The sequence below is a fragment of the Myotis myotis genome, unplaced genomic scaffold (assembly GCF_014108235.1).
Source record: "Myotis myotis isolate mMyoMyo1 unplaced genomic scaffold, mMyoMyo1.p scaffold_m19_p_5, whole genome shotgun sequence".
NCBI lineage: Eukaryota > Metazoa > Chordata > Mammalia > Chiroptera > Vespertilionidae > Myotis > Myotis myotis.
This window is the reverse complement of record NW_023416357.1, coordinates 105,376,191-105,396,983: the sequence shown is the minus strand read 5'-3', so window position 1 is coordinate 105,396,983 and position 20,793 is coordinate 105,376,191.

The window sequence follows — 20,793 nt, the reverse complement described above, 5'->3', positions numbered from 1 at the left end:
CCCCCCACCTGTGTTAAGTTCTCTGCACAACGTTTTCTAGCCACTCTTTTTCATAAGATGCTGGAAGCAAAACAATGACTTCTGCCTTTAGTTCCAGAACATTCATTGCTTTGTGTACTCCATGAAGTTTTCCAAATCACAAGCTAATTAAATACTCCACCAATGGGCTAAAAGTAGATTAAACATTGATGTGGGCGCCTATCGATCGCTGCATTTCCTCGACTCCTGGTGCAAAGTATCAATAACATTAAATAATCTCTTAATAAAATTTCCTCCTCATGATATCACCCCCTCCTTGTTCACTCTTTCTGAAAATGCGATTACAGAGGAAATAAACATTCTTTCTAAATGGCTATCAATAAATGCCTAATAGGATGAGAAGGACTGTGTGAGGGAGGGGGGCACCTGGGCAGCTCACTGTTTTGTGGCTGTTTGATTGCATTACAGTCCAAATAAATGCAGACAAACTAACTTAGACAGCACTAATTCAGGATGCATGGATTTCCTGGGTTATATTTTTTTGCTTTATTTTGCACAGGTCCAGCCTGTTCGGTTCAGCCAGGATTCAAAAGCGCTCACTCAATGCCCAACTGCAGTCGCTAATATTTATTAAGTAGTTACCGCATGACAGGCCCTGTGCTGAGCCACATGGGCACCGCTGTCTCCTGTTGCCCTCCCAACAATGCTGGGGGACAGGTCCCCCCATGATGCAGCATTAGAATGAGCAAGCCGGGGCCGGAGAAGTGAGGGTACATGCGCGCAGTCAGACAGACAGGGGTTGGCATCAGCAGGTCCGTCTGGCTCTGGAACTGCATTTGCAACCACCACGCATGCTCTCTGCTCCCCCAGACCCTACCTGGGAGTCTCAGGTGCAATCGGGCACGGAAGGTGGTCCTTGCCCAAAAGAAGCTGAAACCATAGTGCGTTGACATTGATATTTGTACTTCAAAAATGTATTTTTTGAAGGAGTTACATGGCCCAAAATTTAAAAATTATGCAAAAGGCTGTAAAGTGAAGAGTGAGCGTCCCTCTCGTTCTTTTTCCAGAATTCTTGATTTCTAACTGTCCGTTACTAAATTGTAGTGAACGACTCTCTTCGTCGTTTCTAAAACAATAAACACGTTCAAAGCAAGTGAAGCAAGTGGACAAGACGGAAGGCGTTCCTGCCCCACCTCCACCATGCTCTGTGGAAGCTGCTCGGGGAAGGCCAAGTGCAAAGCCAGCCGCCGAGCACGGTCAGGACGAGAGCACAGGGAAAGAATCGAGTCCAACTCAGGAGAAACAGAACCGAGTCCGTTGTCCTGTGGAATAACCGCCTTAACAAGCAAACCCAAACCCTCAGCAGCTAAACACAGTACGTGTATCTCCTGTATAAAAGGTGCCCGCCAGCCTCTCAGGGACGCAGCCTCCGCCACCCTGTGGTGCTTCCTGCGGCTGGGCCCCTGGAGGCCTCCTCCTGCAGCTGGCGGTTCCCCGACGGGTGGGTGCAGCACGCAGACACTGCGGCAGGTGTGCTCGTGGGACATTTCCTGGGACAGATGTTTAGTGCGTGGCCCTCACTGATCGTAAAGAACCCTGGAACATGGCATCTAGCTGTGCACCCAGGAGGAGAGGAAGCCGGTGGACAGGGAAGTTCCGCTGCTACTCATGGACCCTGTTCAGGCCAAACCCTGGGAGCACAGCTAGGGGCCGAGGAGGCTGAATGGAGGCCCCTGGCCAGGCTGCCCAGGGCAACACAGGCTGCCAGGGGCCCAGGAGTCACGGATGGGCCTGGTGTAGAAATCGGATTTAGACAAGTGCAACCTGAGGCCTTTCTCCCCCCAGGATAACTCTCATTTCACTACTTCTTTGAGCCCACAGTGCCATCAATAATGGGTATTACTTAAATGGACAGACCTTCCTAATGCTTGGATTTAGGGTACAGAAGACATCAAATTGTTCCTAAAAGACCAGGGAAGATTTTGTGTACTTAAAATAGAGCTGATAGATAATGATAGATAAATATATATATATACAATCAACATTAAAATATTCTGACTGGGTTACTAGTATTTAAACATCCGGATGGCCTTAGATGACAATTCTGCATCATGTACGTGACTGGGACTCTCAAGCCAGGCAAGGATGGGGCCACCTCCTGGTTTCTCTGCTTGCTAGCTGTGCTACCTTGGGCGAGTTTCTTGATGTCTCTGTGTTAATCACTTAATAGCCTCCGATGAGTCCGTTCTTGGCCTTGTGCAGTCCATTCTCCACATAGTCGCCGCAGTGATGTGCTTCATGTGCATCTGACCATGTTTGTCTCCCAGGTTAGCACCTTGCTCAATACTCTCTTATGTTTCTAACTAGCTGGTGTCTATTGGTAAAAGCATTTTTAGGGGAAAAATAAACAGTTTGGCCATTTCTTATAAATTAACTATACATATACCATATGGCCCAGCAATTCCACTCCTAATGCTTATCCCAAAGAAATGAAAACATATGTTCATTTAAAGGCCTATACATGAAAGTTCATAGGAGGATTATTCATAGTGGCTAAAGCTAGAAACCACGAAATATCTATTAACACATGAATAGAAAACAAATGATGGCATATCCATAGGATGCGATACTCCTTAGAAATAAAAAAGAGCAAAGCACTGATATGCACAACATGGTGAAACTCGAAAGCATGCCAAGTGACAGACCATGTGCTGCCTAATCCCATTCACCTGCAGGTCTGAGGCTGCTGTGGCGACAGAAGCAGGTTGCTGGGAGTCAGGGAGGATTGACTGCCATGTGGCACGAAGAACTTTGTGGGTGATGGACATAGTCTATACCAGTGGTCGGCAAACTGCAGCTCGGCAAACTGCGGCTCACGAGCCACATGCGGCTCTTTGGCCCCTTGAGTGTGGCTCTTCCACAAAATACCGACTTCTGCGCATGGGCCAGGAAGTTTCAATCGCACTGTATGTGCATGCCCGCACGTGGCATTTTGTGTATTTTGTGGAAGAGCCACACTCAAGGGGCCAAAGAGCCACATGTGGCTCCCGAGCCGCAGTTTGCCTACCACTGGTCTATACCTTGACCCAAGAGGTGGTTATAGAGTGTACACTTGACAAAGCTTATTGGACTGCGTACTTACAATGAGAGCATTGTATGCAAATTATACCGCAACAAAGTTAATTTACAATGTTTTTAAACCCCTCCTACAGTTTTCCATCTCATTCAGACTAAATCCCGAAGTCTGTCCACAGCTCCCGGCTCAGAGCCCCATTCTCCTCGCACTGCACTGCGCCGCTGTGCCCAACACCCACCTCCCTGCGGGTCCTCACACACTCTGCCCTCTGCCACCTCAAGGCCCTAGCGTTTCCACTTCCCTGCACGTGGGCAACCCCTTCCCTCGCTGTCTTCATGGGCCCTGTCCTCGCTTCCCCCAGGCCTCCGCTCAAATGTCACCTCTTCAGAAATTCCCTCCCTGATCTTTCCCCTGTCACTCAGATGCCTTACCTCTATTTCCCCCTCCCCTCCTGCAGCTTATCACTACTTGAAACTATGTCCTAATTAATTTGGTGTCTGTTTCCTGGAACTAGGCAGGAAGTTGTGAAAGGGCAGGAACTTTGTTTAGCTCTATAACCTCAACACATAGTACGTTTGGTTTTCTAATATTTTTTTTAAATATATTTTATTGATTTTTTACAGAGAGAAAGGGAGAGAGATAGAGAGTTAGAAACATCGATGAGAGAGAAACATCGATCAGCTGCCTCCTGCACATCTCCTACTGGGGATGTGCCCGCAACCCAGGCACACGCCCTTGACCGGAATCGAACCTGGGACCCTTCAGTCCGCAGGCCGACGCTCTATCCACTGAGCCAAACTGGTTTCGGCGGTTTTCTAATATTTTGTTGAATTTTTGCATCTATGTTCATCAGGGACATTGGCCTGTAATTTTCTTTACCTAATTTTGGTGTCAGGGTAATGCTGGTCTCATAAAATGAGTTTGGAAGTGTTCCTTTATCTTTAGTTTTTTAGAATAGTTTGAGAAGGATAGGTATTCATTCTTGGGCTTTGTTTGTTGAGATTTTTATTGTTGGGATTTTTCTGATGATTGGTTCAATTTTGTTAAATCAGTCTATTCAAGTTTTCTGTTTTTTCCTGATTCCGTCTTGGAAGATGGTATGTTTCTAGGAATTTATCCATGTCTTATAGCCAAGACTTATCTATAATAATAAAAGCATAATATGCTAATTAGACCAGACATCCTTCCGGACGAAGCCGGGGCTGCAAGGGAAGCCCAGGTTCCAGGTGCCTGCCAGTTGCAGGAGGGAAGCCCAGGTCCCGGGTACTAGAAGTAAGCTGGTGCTGGCAGCCAGGGGAAGGAAGGCCTACTCTTGCACAAATTTCATGCATCAGGCCTCTACTCTCTCTATATAAAAGCCTAAGTGACTGTTATGACCAAACGATTGGAATGACCAGAACGACAGGTCGCTATGATGCACAGTGACCACCAGGGGGCAGAAGCTCAACACAGGAGCTGCCCCCTAGTGGTCAATGCTCCCACAGCCAACCTCCCACAGCTGGCTGGGGGTGTCGGCAGCCAGTTCCCGTTCCTTCCGCACCCAGCCCAGCAACTGTCACCTCCTCTCCCACTCCTGCCCCCGGGGCCTTTGGCCCCAGGCTGTGACAGGGAATTGGGGGTGGGTGGCGGCAGACACGGCCTCTTTCCCAGGGGGGCTGAGGGCTGGGTCCTTCCTCAGGGCCAGTGGCCAACCTCCCACACCCCATCCCTCCCCCTAGCTGGCAGGCCCCAATTGGCCCAGCCCAGATCGGCCCTGATCTCAGTCCAGGCCTAGGGACCCCAGCCGTGCATGAATTCATTCACTGGGCCTCTAGTATTGGCTATAAGTCTTCATAATATTCTCTTATGATCTTTTGTATTTCTGTGATATCAGTTATACTTCTCTTTTATTTCTGATTTTATTTATTTGGTTCCTCTCTCTTTTTTTTTACCTGATGAATCTGGTTAAAGGTTTATTGATCTTGTTTATCTTTTCAAAGAACCAGATCTTAGTTTTATTGATCTCTTATTTTGTTTTTCAGTCTCTATTTCATCTATTTCTACTCTTAACTTTTATTATTTCCTTCCATCTGCTAACTTTGGGCTTTGTTAGTTCTTCCTTTTCCAGTTCCTTTAGGTGTAAGGTAGATTGTTTATTTGAGGGTTTTCTTGTTTCTTAAGATGAGCCTGTATCACTATAAAACTCCCTTTATGATAGATAAATAAACAAACAAACTTTCTTTTTAGAACTGCTTTTGCTGCCTCCCATAGATTTTGGGTTGTTTTGTTTTCATCTTCATTTGTTTCAATGCACTTTTTCATTTCTTTGTCAAGTCATTGATTGTCTAGTAGCATGTTGTTTAGCCCCCATGTGTTTGTGTATTTGTTTTCTTCTTGTAATTGATTTATGGGTTCATACTGTTGTAGTCACGGAAGATACTTTATTTGGTTTTAGTCTTCTTCAACTTTTTGAGACTTGCTTTGTGGCCTAATGTGATCTATCTTAGAGACTGTTCCATGTGCACTTGAAAAGAAGCTGTAGTCTGCTGTTTTGGGATGGAATGTTCTGTGCATATTAATTAGATCCATCAGTCTAATGTGCCACGTAAGGCCACTGTTTCCTTGTTGATTTTCTGCCTGGATTATCTATCCATCGATGTAAGTTGGGTGTTAACGTCCCCTCCTATTAGTGTATTATTGTCACGCTCTTCTTTTATGTCTGTCAGTATTTCCTTTATATACTTAGGTGCTCCTATGCTGGGCACAGTTGTTTACAGTTGTTTTATCCTCTTGTTGGATCCATCCCATTATCATTATGTAATGCCCTTCTTTGTCTCTTGTTGCAGTCTTTCTTGGAAAGCCTATTTTATCTGATATAAGCATTGCTACCAGCTTTTTTAGTTTTTGGGGTTTTTTTTAGTTTCCATTTGCATGAAATATCTTTTTCTGTCCTTTCACTTTAGATCTGAAGTGTCTTGTAGGAAGCATATGTACTTTTTTAAAAAAAAATTATTCATTCACCTTATGTCTTTTGGTGGGAACATTTACTCTGTTTGCATTTAAAGTAATTATTGATATGTATGTAGTTAATGCCTTTTTAGTCATTGTTTTCCAGTTGTTTCTATGGTTCTTCTTTGTTCCTTTCTTCTTCTCTTGCTCTCTTCCCTTGTGATTTGATGAATTTCTTTAGTGGTATAGTTGGATTCTTTTCCTTTTATTTTATTTGTATCTATTATAGGTTTTTGGTATATGGTTACCATGAGATTCCTATATATAAATTGTTGATTCTTTAAGTTTGTATGCATACTAAAAGCAATACATTTTTATCCTCCGCCCAATGTTTTATGTTTTGACATCATATTTTACATCTCTGTGTGTGCATTCCTTAACTAATTATTGTAGATATAGGTGATTTTGTTACTTTTGTCCTTTAACCTTTATAGTAGCTTTATAAATGGTTGATCCACTACTTTTACTATATGTTTGCCTTTACCAGTGATGTTTTCTTTTTCCTTTCATATATTTTCTATCTCTAGTTAGAGCAGCAGTTATCAACCTGTGGGTCGCGACCCCTTTGGGGGTCAAATGACCCTTTCACAAAGATCGCCTAAGACCATATTGCGTATCAGATATTTACATTATGATTCATAACAGTAGCAACATTACAGTTATGAAGTAGCAATGAAAATAATTTTATGGTTGGGTCACAGCATGAGGAACTGTATTTAAAGGGCCAGAGGTTGAGAACCACTGAGTTAGAGCCTTTTTAAAAAAAATGTATTTTATTGATTTTTTACAGAGAGGAAGGGAGAGGGATAGAGAGTTAGAAACATTGATGAGAGAGAAACATTGATCAACTGCCTCCTGCACACCCCCTACTAAGGATGTGCCTGCAACCAAGGTACATGCCCTTGACTGGAATCGAACCTGGGACCCTTCAGTCTGCAGGCCGATACTCTATCCATTGAGCCAAACCAGTCAGGGCAAGCCTTTTTTTTCCACTTAAAGAAGTCCCTTTAACATTTCTTATTGCCTAGGAAAATCTTTATTTCTCCTTCAATTTTGAATGACTTGCTGGGTAGACTATTCTAGGTTGTAGGTTTTGCCCTTTAATCACTTTGAATATATCGTGCCACTCCCTTCTGGCCTTTAAAGTTTCTGCTGAAAATTCAACTGATAGTTTTATGGAGGTTCTCCTGTACTTAACTAGTTGTTTTTCTCTTGCTGTTTTTAAGATTCTCTCTTCATCTTTAACTTTTGAAATTTTAATTATGATGTGTGTTGGTGTGGGTTTCCTTGAGTTTATCTTGATTAGAAGTCTCTGTGCTTCCTGGGCTTGGAAGTCTGTTTCCTTCTCCAGTTTAGGGATGTTTTAGGCCATTATTTCTTCAAATATGTTTTATATTCCTTTTTCTCTCTTCTCTTTCTGGGACTCCTGTCAGCAGACTTGATGTTGCCCTCTTAACAGGCTTGACAATATCCTAAGCTATTCCCCTTTAAATTTTTTTTGTTTGTTTCTGCTGTTCTCATTGGGTGATTTCACTACCCTATCTTCCAGATCACTGATCCAGCCTTCTACATCATCTAATTAGCTGGTGATTCCTCCTAGCAAATTTTCATTTTAGTTATTGTATTTTTTTTCTTTCTGATGGATGCTGATTTATATTTTCTATCTATTTGTTGAAGTTTTTACTGTGTTGATCCATTCTTCTCACAAGTTCAGTGAACACCTTTTATGACCTTTATTTTAATATCTTTATCATGTAAACTGTTTACCTCCATTTCATTTAGTTATTTTTTGAGGGCTTTGTCTTTTTCTTTTGTTTGGAGTATATTTCTTTGTTTCCTAATTTTGCTTAACTCTCTGTGTTTGTTTTGTGTATGAGGTGGATCAGCTATGTTTCCTGGTTTTGAAACAGTGGCCTTATGTGGGGTGCCTTGTGGGCCTCAGTGGTACAGTTTCCATGGTCACTAGAGCCAAGTGCTCCAGGGGTATCTGCTATATGCACTGGCAGGTGGGGCTGGTTCTTGACCCACTTGTCTGCAAGGCCTGGCCATGGCCAAATAATACACCTTTTTTGATAGGTAATCTGTCCAAATTAATGCTTCTATAAACTCATATAGCTACAGTCTAAGACAAGAAAATAAAATAACATAATCTTCCCAATCATGTACATTCACATTTAGAATTAGGTCAATTTTATTGAGTAAGGTTCAAGGGAAGAAAAACACGTTGTAAGAGCCATTTGGAATAAGCTCTCCTAAACTATGGGAGGTGAAGCCCTACTTCCCTTTCAGCCATGGGCTTCTTATTCCTCCCCATCAGTCCTGTCTTTCCTTCTCCTCTTTTCCATCTTAATCCTCGTGGCTTAAAGGACACAGCTTCACCTATGAAATATTGGTGGGTGAAAATATTTACCTTGAGTCTAATTGAGGATTTCATTCTAACTCCCAGTTTATGGATATTCAAGAAACAATACAGAAACAAATTAAAGATCACCACAAGGAAATACACAAACTGAGTCAAAATGTGGGACATTCTACAAGATAATATGGGAGATGTTATTCCAGACTGAAAGGGAAATAAAAACCAAATGAGACCTGTCACAGCCAAAAGGAACCTAAGGAGACATGACGATTCAATGCAACGTGGTGTCCTGGTTATCTTTCGGGATAGAAAAGGGCAAAAGGCAAAACTAAAAAAAAACCTGAATAAACTATAGACTTTAGTTAATAATGTGTCAATATTGATTCATTAATTGTGACAATGGGACCATACTAATGCAAGGTGTTAACACTGGGGGAAACTAGATGTGAGGTATATGAGGCAGCTCTCTACTACCTTCCAGTTTTCTATGAATCTAAAGTTATTCTAAAATGTTGAAAATTATTTAAAAGCAAATGGGGATGATTGGGAAATTTCTAATAGTAACTGGATGTTAAACAATGCAGAGTAATTATTAATTTTATTAGGTAGGTGATGGTGTTGAGTCATGAGGAATAGCACTTTTCCGTGGGCAATGCATGCTGTAATTAATGGAACCGTGGCTTGGTGCTAGAACTAACTTTAAAATGATTCAGCCTAACTCTTGCAGAATGATCCCCAATGGCCATTAAACCTACTGGGTGAAAGGCTGTTGGGCCATATAATGGGCAGATTATAAACTTAACAGCAGAATGTATTTAACGTCATAAAGAGGGACAAGCAGAGATGGTGTCCCTCCCGATGAACACACCAGCGCTGCTTACGAAGTGCTCTTGCCAGAGACCAAGCCGCAGCCTGACCATGCCTGCACGGCTAACGCCCAGTTCGCGGGAGAAAGAAGTGACGGAAGGATATGGCAAAGGACACCGCGGAGGGGGCTCAACAAAATCCAGAATGTGGGCAACTGTGCAAGAGAAATGACCCAGACTTTTCAACAAATGAACGACGTTGGAGAAAATAAACAACAAAACCAAAACCACAGGAAAGGAAACCCAGCTACTTAAAAACAATTATCAGCCAAATCCACGGTGGGAAAGTTGTTTGAATCACAGTTCAAAGACAGCAAGTGTGCAAACAGAATGGGAGGGGCGGGGAGGTGAGGGGCGGGGGGGGGGGGGGCGGGGGGTGAGGGGCAGGGGATTGAACACTAACCAGGCCGTCAGGAGGGGGTTGCTATTTCCATTGGGAGTGGCATTGCGATTACTCTTTTGAGGAGTCTTTATCTTTCAGAGATTAGACGGAACTGTTTACAGATGAAAGTGTGTGAAGTCTGATTTGGTTTCAGAACATCCAGAACTGGCTGGAAGAGGCTGAGTGACCGAGGGCGCGGACGAAGCCGGGGCTATACACTGTCTGCGCGGAGGCTGGCGAGATCCATCAGGCCAGGGTCTCAGTCAGTACCATACAAAGTAAAGTCCTTACGCAGTGGCTCACAAATAGAAAGATAAGGCAAAAAAATTTAAAGAGGCCAAATGTTAAAAAGGCTGATGAATCCAGCTTAGGCATAAAATATTCAGTGGTACTATCGCTTCTAATTTTCTGCCTATTTGATCATTTTCATAATAAGAAGTTACAAATGGATGACCTGATATGGGCGACTAAGTAGAATAATAACAGAATTCCGGAGGGCAGCAGGCTGCGGGGGAGGGGCCGTGGCATCCGGGGAGGGTCCTCCACGGGCATGCACACAGACATTCCTGCCACGAGTGTCCCACATCCCGGGATGGTGTGCCGTTCACATTCACTCTTAAGTGTGACACACACACAAATTAAAAGTACAAAAATGCATTGTTCCTTACTTCTTTTTCTTTTAAAGATTAAAGAGCGTTAGAGAGAGTTTGAGATCCCTGGCAAGGCACTGGGTCCCCGATACACACACCCCTCCCTCCCACAACCTGTGTCCTGCTCGCCTCTGCTTTCCTTCCTGGGAGAAAGCGACAGTGTTACTGGGAATTTCATTAGAACTGGTCAAGGGAAGGAATAAACCCCACATGATTGTGGCCCTCCTTCCATCCCTCCTTTTGTCCCTCTCCCTTTCTTTTTCTTTCTTATTCAATGAAGTTAAATTTCAGAAACACTCCAACTAGATTTTCATCTTCCTAAAAGGAAAGTTCAACCCTTATGCATTTTGAGAGCATTAATTACAATACTTTTTATGAGAAATACCAGCCCCAGGAGAGCAGGCATCCACCCTTGGGGTGACTCGGTGGAGATGTGATCCAGAGAATGTTCCCGGGTCAGTCACAGAGGAGTCGGGGACAGAGCACCATGACCTGGGTGGGCCTCCCGGCTCAAGCAACACGATCGAGGTCCCACTAGAATGAAGTTACTTATTTTTGCCGTGTGGCTTCTGGCCAGTCACTCCCCCTCTCTGAGTGGCACTGTTCTCTCCCCTCAGTTGGGATAAATCAGGTCCTGCCACCCACAGGGGACAGGCAGGGAAGGTTAGGCGTGGAGAGGGCTGGGCTCGGTTTACTGGGCAGTCGGCTCGCTGCAGGCAGGAGCAGAGCAAGTAGCAGGGTCCTCGCTGTTATCCAGAGAAGATACAAGCCTGACGTTTGAAAGTGAAATCACCACATTTCCGAATGCTGTCAATTTCTCAAACTAAAGGGAAATCAACAATAAAAACATTTTAAAAACATATAAACCACCGTGCAGCTCCAAACGAAAATCATCTGAGTTGAAGACTGGATCCTGTCTGTGACCACCCATTTCCTGATCTCTGAAGTGGCCGAGATCTAAAGAACCTTCCAGGTTTTAACAATCTATGCTAAAACAGGTTGACTCCTGGGTTAAGATGTCATACTTGGGAGTCTTTCTGGAGTCTTGGTTCAAATCCTAGCTCTTCCTCTTCCTGGCTGTAACCTTGAACAGGTCCCTTAGCCCCTCTGAGCCTGTGTCCTCCCCTGCAAGGATGAAATGAGAAAACATGTGCAAAATGTTCCCCGGATGCCCAGCGGGGCTGTGCTCAGTAGAGGACACTGGTTATAAATGAGCCTTTGCCTTCGCCAGGATGTGCTGGCCACATGCTTTTCAACCCAGGTGACTCCGCAGAGACCACGGGGTGAGTTCTGGCTGCCTGCAGTAGGGCAGGAAATTCCGGGGGCTGGGAGGGGCCGTCAGCCACGACACAGATCATGCCGAAGGGGCACGACCTGCTACAGGTGCCAGCTGCTCCAAGCCGTTCTCCTGGGCCACAGGCCTGACATCGAGAGGACAGGAGGCCCTGTGGCCAAAGCATTGATCTGGTGCCTGCAGCTGAACGAAGACCAATTCAATATTGCCCTTTTCTGCCTTGGTTCCCTCCTTGGTACACCAGGAATGCTCAGGGGGATCATCTGCCATGTCCTTTACATCTAACTTGGTTCGTTTCTGGCATCTTGAAGCGGGTGAAATCACTAACCCACAGAGCAACCTGGCGAGCCGTTCTCAGAATGGCTTTGTGTTTGTGGTCAGCCGGCCTGAGTCGTGCTTGCTCCACGTGGGGAAGCCCGTGGGCCAGCGGTCGTCCTTGCCTCTACCACTCAGGGAGGCGCAGAGTGTACTCCCCAATCCCCTGGTGCCCCGGAAAGTAAGATGCGCCAGGAAGGATAGACAACGGTCCCTGCCTCTGTCTTCCCAGCCGGGCGCGCTCACAGCCCCCTACGCCTCGCAGTGCTCTGAACTGTGGATGCCACTGAGCTGGACTGTCTTGGCAGCAAGTGTCAGAAGCCCAGCCTGAGTTGACCCTAGCGAAAACAGGAAGCTATCCTTCCATCTGACTAAAACATCTGGTTGTAGTTGCTTCAGGTGTCGCTGGGTCCAGGAGCTCCAAAGACACTGTCAGGGTTCATCCTTCTCCTCTTTCATTTTGATTCCTGGCGCTGGCTTTGGCCTCAGAAGGCCTTCTCTCGGCTGGCATGGAGCCTTCAGCTGCTCCAGCCTCACATCTTGTGGGCACTGCACTGGGAAAATGCATGCCTCTGAGCTAACCGCTTCAGTGAAAGCCTCCCTGCCAACTCTTATTGGCTGAGATGTGGCCACAAACTGTATCCATTACCCACTGCCCCCAAACACGGAGCCACAATTACAGATAGAAATACTCCATGCATCTGGGGTCAGCTTGGGTCAGCTGGTGGCTCTGCTGATCTTGGGTGGTCTCACTCACATATCCAGAGGTTGGTGAGGCAACTGGGGTGACTTGGCTATGCCCCACATGTCTCCCCTCCTCCATCAGGCTAGCCCAGGTGTGTCCTCCTGGGGGGTGGCACCAGAGTAGTAGGAAGCACACCAGGCCTTACCAGGAGCCACTCACCACTATACCACCATGTGTAGTTGGCCAAAACACTTCGCGAGCCAGCCCGATGCCCGGGGGGTGGGGGCAGACCCCCCCCACTTTGGTGCAGGACATGCAGAGGCAAGCATGCAAGAGGGTGAAGAACCGGTGTCAGGGTGCAATCCTCTTCACCCACTGCCCTCCCTGACGGGGCTGAGCCAGACCTGGGCCACGGAGAATAGGTGGGAATGGGTCTTCCCCAGAGGAATGTGGAGGTTCTAACAGCACACGCGCACTCAAATACCCCTCACCACGGGACTCAGCCAGGACCTGTGATGGGGGGGTCAGGGGTCAGGGGCCAAGCTGTGCTGGGAGCCCAGATCTGTCTTCTCCTGAAGCCCCTTCATTTATGCCCTTCTCACCCCCTCCTGAGGGCCTTTCACTCCCACACGTGCTTTGACATGTTTTATTGCATCTGAGCATCTTAATAAAGTGAACTGTCTCATTCGCCTTCTATGTATCATTTCATTTTTTGAATTTTTTTATTTAAAGTTGATGCACATATTATAAAATTTTGCCACTTTAAAAAAAGACACTATCTTCATTTATTTGTTATTTATATGTTATCACTTTATAAAACTCTCTTGATTTTAAGTGGGAGCCAGGGAGTCTTGGCGAGAGGGCACTTTGAAGACAAGGACTGTCAGCCTGTAAACAAAGGTGACAGCGTCTCTTTCCCTGGGCACACGTTTGGGTCTGGGCTACTTGAGACACTTGGCAAAGACGTGCCGTGTGGCTGAACGCCAATCCCTCACAGCCCGCAGACCAACCCCCCAGCCAGGCAGGCAGCCCCCTAAAGAGACAGCTGGAATGTCACTCCGATTCCCGATTCCCGAGGCTGCGTCTGCACAGGAGCCGGCGTGGAAGGGCTGGCAGCATCCAGTCTCCGCAGCACCTTCCCTCGGAGCTGCCATCTCTATGCGGCAGCTGGGCTTCCTGGGCGGCCGGGCCTGGGCCAAGGCAGCAGCGACTGTGGGAACCCTCTCCCGGGCCCGGGGAGTCAGAGCAGGACCGAAAGGTCATCAGGAGAGTTTCCACGACAAGCACTGTTCCCTGCAAAAGCTTCAACCCAAAAAGCAGGGCCCCAAAAGCAGGGCCCCAGGGGGCCACGGAGGCTCCGCACCCACACGCTGGGCAGCAGGGAGCCCGGGCCGGGCACGCATGGGGGCCGCTCTGCGCCAGGGATGGCGGGGTGTGCTTCCTCCTCCTGAGCCGTGGGCGCTGAGCGCCTCGTGAGAGCCGGGCGCGGGACCCCGTGGGCAGGAGCACCCAGCGTGGAGCTGGGTCTTGTCATTCCTGCACAGAGAAGCCACGGGGTGGCCGGAAGGTCAGACAGGGGAGGAAAGGAGATCGCGGGAGCTGTAGGTCGCTGGTGAGGCCTGTGGCCAGACAAGGCATCGTGAGCAGCGGGCAAGCTGAGTTAGGCATAGACGGAAGATGGAGGGAGCCCAGCAACCACTGGTTCCAGCTGCATGTTCAGCAAACACCTGCTGGGCCTCTCTTCTCGCCAAGCCTTAGGCACTGGGACTACGTAAGGAGCCGAGATGCCCGTGGTCCCCGTCCCTGTGGAACAGTTTGCTGACAGCAGCGGATGAGGAAATAAGGCAGTTCCCCTGCAGCAACCGCGACCCCCCACAGGCTCTGGGGGCAGAGGAGGGTCTGGTCCTCATGGGGAGGGCGTTAGTGGGGAGGTGAGCTCAGGAGGGTAAAGGCCAGGAGTGAGGGAGCGGAGGGCTCCAGGCCGAGGGCCACCCTAAGCAAAACCCCCCAGAGCACGCTGGTGCGTCGAAGGGCCCGGCTCAGTCCTGTCAGGGGGTGCGTGCGCGCAGCACAACTGAAGCCTTTGACTCTGTGAGGAGTCTGGGTTTCATCCCAGCTCAGTGAGAAGTGACAGGAAAGGGGGGTAAGCCGGTGGGGAGGGGTCAGATTTACAGGAAGGTCCCCGTGTCCTCAGAGTGCGCGGTGATAAGAGGGCGGGACTGGAGCCAGGAGCCAGGGGAGAGGCTGTCTCAATGAGGCCAGCCATCATGCCCAGAGCGCAGGCTGCAGCTGGGCGATGCCCCAGCCCAGGAGTCGGGGATTGGAGTGGGTGCAATGCAGAGCTCTAGGGCGGTGCCCCATGGGGTCCCCCGGGGGACAGACAGGGCCGGGACTAGGAACAAATCGTGAGGGTGGTACAAGGAGATAAGCCAGGCACCCCCGTGCAGGGTGTACTGTACCTGTCTGTGGGAAACTTGGTTGGGGAAATTGTTTCACCTACTACCGAAAAATGCTTGTTGACATGAATAAAATGTTGGGCTGGAAGACTCTTAAAGACCCTCAAGACTGATGTCTATGAATCAGAAACACAGACGGAGGGCCTGGCTGGGCTCCGGGACCCTGGGCAGGGCGGGCACAGGGCCCCTCAGAGAAGCCCAGAAGTCAGGGACTGCCGGGCCCTGGCCCTGCTCCCCGCCTGCCGCTGACGGATGATGCAGCGACTCGGGAAGGCGAGGGGCCGCCCAGCACTGGTGCTCCCTCAGCCTCATACCCACTAAGAGCCCCGCGCCTGGCGCCAAGGCGGAGAGGCCCACGCCAGAGCGCGGGCAGTTATTCCCAAGGAGCAGTTACATCCGCGTGAGGACTCCTTGGAGCCGTTCTGAGTAAGGACGAGAGTGAGAAGAGGAGGCACAGGAGGCAAAGGTGGCCGCCGCGGCCAGATGCAGCTGCACTCGCGGGGCCCTGCTGGCAGGTGCGTGGAGATGCGGGTGCTTCTCTCTCCGAACCTTCCTGGAAACACTGCCCGGCAGGTGGCTTCACCGCGGGAGATGCAAGCCCCAGACCCCTGGATGGAGACCCAGCCCCCACCCACACACAGGCAGTATCAGAAAGCAGGTAAAGCCCACAGTCACAGCGTCTGTGAATTAATCTCTGCTCAGCTTCTTCAGGCCCAGAGGGGGTTTCTCACAGGGCCTCTGGGGCCGGGCTGACGCAGGAAGGATGAGTCCATACAGCACACACGCCCAGAACTAGGGCCGACAACCGCTGGTTCTTATTGAGTGGCTGCTCCAGCCACTGCTAGCTGGGAACGCACTGGCCTCTGCAGATGGGTTTGCAGTGGCTGCATCTCGGTATGGGAGAAGGAAGGGATATCGGACCGAGGTCTGGTACGACCCAGGGCCTCCCACAGCCTCCGTGGCCATGTAGCGAAGCCAGGCTGATGCCGCGACACAACACGCCCACGGCTGTGCTACTTCACGCACCTGAACAGCAGGCATGTGCTCCCCTCTCTGCACCGGGGGACGCTCATCGTCCGGAGGAAAAAGCAGATGTGCCAGGTGTGCTGACAGCTGTTGACAGTACGCAAACCCCAGCCACCCCCATGAGGGCTCCTCACCCTGCTCTGAACACTCAGAGGAAGGCCGGGCGATAATGCACACGTGATCCGCCTAAGGGTTGGGTGCGTGTGTGTGCACCCCTGCACGCCAGCACGCGTGTGCTGCCTGCTGTTGTAGCTCAGCCTAACCAAGACTCAGACTTGTCTCTGTGTAGGTAACAGGCCGAGGGGGCCAGGAGGCCACCCCCTCAGATCTACACGCGGAGATCGATGTGCAAGTGGCAAGAGGAGCTGAGAAGATAGGATGGAAGGACGGACAGCTGGTGTCTGTCCCTGGCCCAGAGGTGGTTGTAGGGAGAGGACAGCAGCTGGACAACACGTGCCCTCCCTGAGCCTCCGTGGGTCCACAGGAAGGCAGCCCTCTCTCTTCACAAGCTTTCGACAGAGTCGGCCCGAGACTGGAGCCACAGGGGAAAGCAGAGGAAGATGGAGAGGGGCGGTCCTGGCGCCACCACAGGCCGGCGCGGCAGCTGCCATGTCTAACTGTCTGCAAGGCACAGCAGTGCCATGGCCAACTGGCTCCTCCCCGGCTGTCACCCGAGTTTAGATGGATTATCTCTTGCTCACTGTTACCCCCATCATTGTCCCAGGTTACCCCAGCACCTGAGCCATTACCGAGTAGATTGGCCTCTGTGGGTGTAAAGGAAGCCAGAAAAAGAAAGTGATGAAATGTAGGACCCTCTGGTCATAGCCCCGCCCCAGCCCGGGTTCCTCCTCTGCCGGTCAGATGCAGGAGCCGGATGCCAGGTGGCGCCCTCCCTCACCAGGCTGCCCTGAGCTTCCTACCTCAGGGTTGGTCCAGGCCACAAGAGGGGGCTCCTGCTCGGTTCCCCCTTGCTGTGACCCAACCAGGCTCCGACCTGTGATGATAAGAAATATTTGGTCTTTGTCCCTCATTCCTGGACCGATCCCCTAGAACCTTTGGAATGTCCTGAGTGATGGAGAGCGGGGAGCATTTTCCTTATTGATAATGAGCCACTTTCAACCACACCTGAATTTATGCTAATGAGGGGACCCTTCCAGGATGGGGGCCAGTTGCCAGAGGAACCAACCATGTGGTTAGAGGTTCTCGCCCTCATTTGAGTCACCCCCTGGGTCCCTGCACCTCACAGCCCCTCCCGTTCTTATGCATGCCCCTCGTGTCCTTAGGGCTCAAATCAGATGGGCCTACACCCATGGTCGGCAAACTGCGGCTCTCGAGCCACATGCGGCTCTTTGGCCCCTTGAGTGTGGCTCTTCCTAAGCCTTAGGAGTACCCTAGTTAAGTTAATAACAATGTACCTACCTATATAGTTTAACTTTAAAAAATTTGGCTCTCAAAAGAAATTTCAATCGTTGTACTGTTGGTATTTGGCTCTGTTGACTAATGAGTTTGCCGACCACTGGCCTACACCATGCCTTTTCGTCTCCACATCTTTTTCTCTCAGAGACCTCCCTCCCCACTTCCTCCTCTCCACTCCCTGGCCTCCACCCACATGCCCAGCCCACCTCTCCATCAGGGAGCTCAAGGTTCTGAGGTCCAGCTGATGCTCGCCTGGGACCTTCCTTTTCCACACAAACCCACTGCTCTATCGCCCTGACCTTAGTGAGGCACAGAAAGGACAGAGAATGTGGACACAAACCCACAAGATTCAGAGGCCTTTGACTCGGGGCTTTAAAAGCATCCACTGTTCAAAATGGCAAGTGCCTTTTGTTAAACACCGACTACGTGCCAAGCATGTGTCATACCCAATGTTATTTAAACTTCCAAGCAACACTGCAAAGCAAGTTTTGTCAGACAGACCCATGGCCCTCACTGAGCTCTTTGCAGCTTTCCATTCTGCCACCCAGGCTCACCGGAGCAGAATGAGGCGATGGGGCATAGATTCCATTTCAGAAAAACGTAAGATTCCGGAAGAAAGTGCAAAGTGGCTCCTCACCAAATTGTGCAGCTCAGGGATAAGCCTCCTTTTCCCTTTCGCCTAAAATGCCCTTTTCTCCGATTTCCCCATTTGCACAGCTTTTTCTTACTCTCTGAGGCCCCCTTAAAGGTAGCTTCCGCAAGAAGCCCTGCCCTTGCTCTCCGAACTAGGCCGATGCATATTTGTAGATGAGTTGGCTGCAAAATAACAGAAATCCAAGTCATCCCAGGCGAATGTTAAATTACATTACAAAAGAATCCCAGAGGTATGGTGAGCTTCCGGTACAGCTCCATCCAGCACGAAAGCAATAGAACCAGGACATGGGCCTGCCCCTGCTTCTCAGCGTCACTCCTTCTTGTCTGTCCCACTCAGCAGCCTTCCTCTTGGGTTGTACATCACTACCAGCAGCTCCCAGAACTCAATACTTCCAGGTTCAAATCCAGAAAAATGGGCAATTTCCCGTTTTCTCAGTATTTCCAACCAACACCCCTGAGTGAATCTGGTTGGCCTTTACGGTCCCGACGAGCACACGGCTTCCGTCTCTATTCAGACACTGTCCTTAGAGCCAGTGAGAGCTCACCTATGGAGAGGAGGGGGGTCAGCACCCCTAGAACATGGCACTGGGAAACTCTGGGTGCTATTGGAAAGGGGGGACACAAAATAAAATTAACCTGGGAGGTGACAGGAATGCATGAGAGTCTCCCTCCTTGGTTATAATGTCCACATTCTCTGTCCTCTCTGTGCCTCACTGTGATTCCCTGGCCGGCGTGGGAGTCCTGCACCAGAATGTGAGGCCCATGAGGACGAGAACTGTGCCTCCTGCATCGCTCTATTTCTGTGCCTCACACAGTGCCTGGCAGCTGCTCCATAAGCAGGTAAACACGGGGATGAATGAATCAGTCTGCCTGCTGCCTCAGGGCTCAGTGCGGGGGTGAGAAAGAGGCCAAGCTGCTAGATCCATGGGTCCCCAAACCTGTGCTCAAACCAGATCTACATATCTCCCATCTATTTTGCATTTGGGTGAAAATATTCATAAGATTTCATTTAATAACAAGGTCCTCTTGCTTTAAAAATATATGCTTGGAAACCATCACTGTTAATAGTAAACAATCTAGGCTTTGAAATCTTGAAGATCTGGGGTGAAATCCCACATTTTAATAAGTTTTCATTCAAATAAAATCCAGACTCACTATGGTCTGCAAGGACCCGTGGCCTGGACCCTGGTGTCTTCCAGCCTTGCCCCTCACCTCTCTCCTGACCACATTCTACGGCCGCCTGCCTCTCTCAGGCCTTGGCTCCCTCCCAGCCCGGGGGTGCCGGCCACCTGCCAGGACTGTCCCCACCCCACCCCCTTCTTCACAACTGGCTGCTTCTCAGCCTTTACTGGTTGCGCCGTCACTTCTCAGAGAGGCCTCGGGACATTCTGTGCAAAGGAGACCTCCACCTCGCATCCTCCCCTCAGCCTGTGGCTGTTTGCTTCTCAGCTTGAGTGACTGTAATGCCCACTCTCCTTGCAGGTGTCGTCTCCCCAAGCAGATCACGTGGCCCCACAAGGCAGAGCCGGTGTCTGTCTTGGCGGCCACTGTGCCGCAAGGGCCACAACACTTCCCAGCATCAAGTCGTTTCTGATCGATATTTGTTAGATGAATAGGATCACTGTATGTTATTATCTCTGCATTGGGGACAGCACGACCACCCTCGGAGAGTGGCAGGGATTAAGAAAATGACATCCCATAAAAATCAATAAATAGGGGAAAATAACGATAAAGTGAAATAACATCCCATGTGCACCACCCCAGGTGCTGGGGGCTGCATTAGCTCCAGCCACCTTCCTCCTGCCCCACCCAGCCCTTCCTCAGTGGCCCCAGCCAGGTGCGCCCCGCCCGGAATTAAATGATGTTCTAAACTCAGAGCCACCCTTCAGCTCTGAGGCTGACAGGAGCCTGCGCATCTGAACACAAACTGAAAAATTAATGCTCCTGACAGGCATGTCTTCTTCCCACAGACACACTGGCCTCCTTCCCTGTCTACGCAGCAGCAGAGCCAGGCTCTGCCTCTCCGTCTCTGTCTCCATCTCGTGAGGTGACAGGGCTGCGGGCTGGCAGGAGAGAGGCCAGCGTCCCGGTGCTCGGAGGGCAGGGCAGGCCCTGGCATCTCATAACTTGGGGCGGGAGCAAGAGGGAGGGTGAGCCCAGAGGTCCAGGTGGCCCTGTGCCCAGCCTTAGAGCCCTGCGACCCACCCCCTGGGCCTCGGAGAGTGCTGGGGTCCAACCCCAGCAGGTCCAGGGGTCCCCAAAGGTGTGGACGGAGTCGGCGAAGAAGGAATGACACGGAGACAGCGTTCAGTTGATCAGCAGCCTAGCCAGGATCTCTAGCCAGGATCTCCAGCCAAGTTCTGGTCTGGATCTCCAGCGAAGTTCTGGTTCTTTATTGTCTTGCTACATCCGTATTTATACCAGTTGATTTTAATCCTGCCAATTTCTATTGCAAAGGTTAGGGCATTTCTTATCTCCATTCCAGGGAGTAAAGATTATGTAGCTTAATCGTGATTGTTTGTAGTTAAAGTGATTACCCGCCTGGCACTTAGTTAAGGAGTTTTATCCCCTCCCTGACTTCAGAGAAAAATCCCTACCTGGGGAAACAACCTTTCTCGGAGAGGTGACCTTGGTTAAAACACACAGC